General features: G+C 44.3%; 1 pseudogene across 1 annotated transcript; it reads left to right on the top strand.

The window, feature by feature from the left end:
• Positions 1-1,517: 1,517 nt before the first annotated feature.
• On the top strand, positions 1,518-3,660 carry LOC101585886 (annotated as a pseudogene). Its single transcript, XR_192705.2, has one exon. The product of XR_192705.2 is annotated as a calcium-binding mitochondrial carrier protein Aralar1 pseudogene (transcript).
• The last annotated feature ends 647 nt before the right edge of the window (positions 3,661-4,307 follow it).

Raw genomic sequence — 4,307 nt, 5'->3', positions numbered from 1 at the left:
TCATCCAAGTCAGCCTCCAGAGCTGCCTAGGATCTGGTAGCTTGGCCTCTCCCTTCTGCTCCTGTACAGATTGAGGGAGAGCTAGACTCGTGGTGGCAGCAAGGGGTCAGGGTGTGTGAAGGCTCTCTCCTTCCACCTCCCATGTGAGTCCCACGAGGCTTGGGGCCTGCATTGGCCAGTGCCAGGCCCTGGGGTCCCCTGTGCCCCTCCCTTCTGTGTTGCCAGGGTCCAGAGTCTGTCTGTCTGCCAAGGCTGGGAAGGGGGCACGTTGTTATACAGATCCTTAAAGAACTCTGGCTTTATTTGTTTAGTAGAAGTTTACTTTTGCATAGTGCATTATACTTTGTTAAGGGAGTTTTTATGCTTTATATCTTATCATTTCAAAGTCACCCCAGAAGGGAGGTTATCCAGGAACTGTGATATGCAATGAACAGATAAGGGAAATAGGTTAGTAGGAGTTTATGTCTATAATATTGTAATCTAGTTTTACATACATACCTGTTGTTTCCTAATCTCAAGATATTTCTAACAGACTAGAACAGAAAGACAATTTCACAGGAAAGCTAGTCTGTAATTACTGTTTCTTCCCATTGTTTAGAAAGGTTTCCCTCTAAACAGCTCTTTGTTTTTTTTTTTTTTTTTTTTTTTGCTGTAGTTGTGTTTTGGTGTTTAAGACTTTGAGTCTACAAAAACACAATTTTTTAAAAGAGAAACGTCCAATACAAATCTATCTCTATACAAAAAATAGTTAACATTAATTAACACTAAATGATTGGATATTCCCTGAATCAACAATCTGTAATTGTGGCAGTGATTCTTAGCTGGGATTCCTCTTGAGTTTGCTGACCACCAGCTCACGGGGACAATGTTCCACTGAACAGCTTTTGGCCTTCTCTGTTTTTGTTTTTGGCAGAACCGGGGATTAAACTCAGCCCCTTGCGCTTGCCAGGGAAGCACTTATTCCACTGAGCCATCTCCCTGGCCCTTTTGGCCTTCTCTGAAAAAGGCACCTGAGTGCATTTCCAACCTTGTGAGGGCCTCTGCTAAAATCATTACTTGATTTTAGCAGAGGCCCTCACAAGGTTAGAAATGAATATGTATATCCTTGAATATATATATATCCTTGCTCTTGTTTTCATGAATTCATCACAATAAATATGATGCTGCAGATTCAAATATGCAGAGGAGGGGTGCAGTACAACATTAAAAGTATCTTGGGGCTGGTGAGATGGCTCAGTGGTCTAAAGCACCTATTTAGAACAAGCTTAGCAAAGCACAGGGACCGCTGGTTCAATCCCCCCAGCACCACATGCCAGCCAGCCCCGCCCCCTGGTGGGCTGAGCTGGCCACACACAGTCACACACAAATAAATAAATAAATAAATAAAATTAAAAAAAAAAAAGTATCTCATTCTCTTAATTAGACCATCTCTTTGCTAAATTTTAGATATTAAATTTCAATTTTTAATAAGAACACAAAGCTAAAATTTTGTGTTAATAAAAATAAATGCACCCCGGCTTCCGAGCACAGCATGGCAGTCAAGGTGCAGACGACCAAGCAAGGTGATCCTCATGAGTTAAGAAACATATTCCTACAGTATGCGAGTACTGAGGTTGATGGGGAACATTATATGATTCCAGAAGACTTTGTGCAACGCTATCTTGGACTATACAATGATCCCAATAGTAACCCGAAGATCGTGCAGCTCTTGGCAGGAGTAGCTGATCAAACCAAGGATGGGTTGATCTCCTATCAAGAGTTTTTGGCTTTTGAATCTGTTTTATGTGCTCCAGATTCCATGTTCATAGTGGCTTTCCAATTGTTTGACAAGAGTGGAAATGGAGAAGTGACATTTGAAAATGTCAAGGAAATTTTTGGACAGACAATCATTCACCATCATATCCCTTTTAACTGGGACTGTGAATTTATCCGGCTGCATTTTGGACATAATCGGAAGAAGCATCTTAACTACACAGAATTCACACAATTCCTGCAGGAGCTGCAGTTGGAACATGCAAGACAGGCCTTTGCTCTAAAGGACAAAGGCAAAAGTGGCATGATTTCTGGTCTGGATTTCAGTGACATCATGGTTACCATTCGGTCTCACATGCTTACTCCTTTTGTGGAGGAGAACTTAGTTTCAGCTGCTGGAGGAAGTATTTCCCACCAAGTTAGCTTCTCCTACTTCAATGCATTTAACTCCTTACTGAATAACATGGAACTTGTTCGGAAGATATATAGTACTTTAGCTGGAACAAGGAAAGATATTGAAGTCACCAAAGAGGAATTTGCTCAGAGTGCCATACGCTATGGCCAAGTCACCCCACTGGAAATCGATATCCTCTACCAGCTTGCAGATCTGTATAATGCTTCAGGGCGCTTGACTTTGGCAGATATCGAGAGAATAGCCCCACTGGCGGAGGGGGCCTTACCTTACAACTTGGCAGAACTTCAGAGACAGCAGTCTCATGGGTTAGGCAGACCCGTCTGGCTCCAGATTGCCGAATCTGCTTACAGATTCACTCTGGGCTCCATTGCTGGAGCTGTGGGAGCCACCGCCGTGTATCCGATCGATCTGGTGAAGACCCGGATGCAGAACCAGCGCGGCACCGGTTCCGTGGTCGGGGAGCTCATGTACAAAAATAGCTTTGACTGTTTTAAGAAAGTCTTGCGTTACGAGGGCTTCTTTGGACTCTACAGGGGTCTGATACCACAGCTCATTGGGGTTGCTCCAGAAAAGGCCATTAAACTGACTGTTAATGATTTTGTCCGAGATAAATTTATGAAAAGAGTTGGCTCTATTCCACTTCCAGCAGAGATTCTTGCTGGAGGCTGTGCTGGAGGCTCCCAGGTCATCTTTACCAACCCACTGGAGATTGTGAAGATTCGCCTACAAGTGGCTGGAGAGATCACCGCAGGACCCAGAGTCAGTGCGCTGAATGTGCTCCGGGACTTGGGGCTTTTCGGTTTGTATAAGGGTGCCAAAGCGTGTTTCCTCCGAGACATTCCCTTCTCTGCAATCTATTCCTGTTTATGCTCATTGCAAACTCCTTCTCGCTGATGAAAATGGACACGTGGGAGGTATAAATCTCCTGGCAGCTGGAGCTATGGCAGGTGTGCCTGCTGCTTCTTTGGTGACCCCTGCTGATGTCATCAAGACAAGACTGTAAGTGGCCGCTTGCGCTGGCCAGACAACATACAGTGGTGTCATTGACTGTTTCAGAAAGATCCTCCGGGAAGAAGGGCCCTCAGCATTTTGGAAGGGGACTGCAGCTCGAGTGTTTCGATCCTCACCCCAGTTTGGGGTTACTTTGGTCACCTATGAACTTCTCCAGCGGTGGTTTTACATCGATTTTGGAGGCCTCAAGCCCTCTGGCTCAGAACCAACACCCAAGTCACGCATCGCAGACCTTCCTCCTGCCAATCCTGATCACATCGGCGGATACAGACTTGCCACAGCCACTTTTGCTGGCATTGAAAACAAGTTTGGCCTTTATCTTCCCAAATTTAAGTCTCCTAGTGTTGCTGTGGTTCAGCCAAAGGGGGCAGCAGCAGCGGCTCCATGATGCAGTGGGCGACAGAGTGGCAGAGTGGCACCACGAGGAGAGGCAAGAAGAACAGTCCTGTGATGTATCCGGTCAGCTGCATGATGCTGGCTGAGCGGGGAGTCAAACTATTCTTTCCCTAGGACGTATACATATATTTGTTTATAAAGTAATCATTTGCCCAGGGGAAAAAAACCTCAAGGCAGTCTCAAGCTTTAGTCTTATTTGTTGAAGTATTTTCTAAGCCGTGGCATGAATTAGTGTTCTAGCCCCTACTCTGCCCAGCTTGTCCTCCCAGTGACTGTACATATTGTACATCTTTGTACAGACATCTCGGCACCTCATCCCAGCCAATCACATTTATAGAATGTAACAATCGGAGTGGCTTAAAATGTACAGAATGTTTTGAAAGTGTTTTATTAAGAGTCACATAAGAATAAATGTATTTAAATCTCTTATTGGTGACTTACGGAAATAAAGTGTCAATATTGGATGTACTTTAAAAAAAATAAATGCACTAAAACTTACAGGCAGTCCAAGCAAATACCTATCTATTCTATCTATCTATCTATCTATCTATCTATCTATCTATCTATCTATCTCCTTGGATGTGGACTAGCCATACAGAAGCTCTGATAAGTCACAGTTGATGGGTTCTGCCTAATGATGTTATTACCTGCTACTCCTTTCCAAGTATGCACATGGCCCCACTGTGCACTGTTATCAAATGCTCAGCTGCTGGGGCGGCTTGCTTGTGTGCCA

The sequence above is a fragment of the Octodon degus genome, unplaced genomic scaffold (genome assembly GCF_000260255.1).
Source record: "Octodon degus isolate 3935 unplaced genomic scaffold, OctDeg1.0 scaffold00107, whole genome shotgun sequence".
In the NCBI taxonomy this organism is placed as follows: domain Eukaryota; kingdom Metazoa; phylum Chordata; class Mammalia; order Rodentia; family Octodontidae; genus Octodon; species Octodon degus.
The sequence above is the reverse complement of the archived record's forward strand: the minus strand, read 5'-3'. Positions and strand labels throughout refer to the sequence as shown.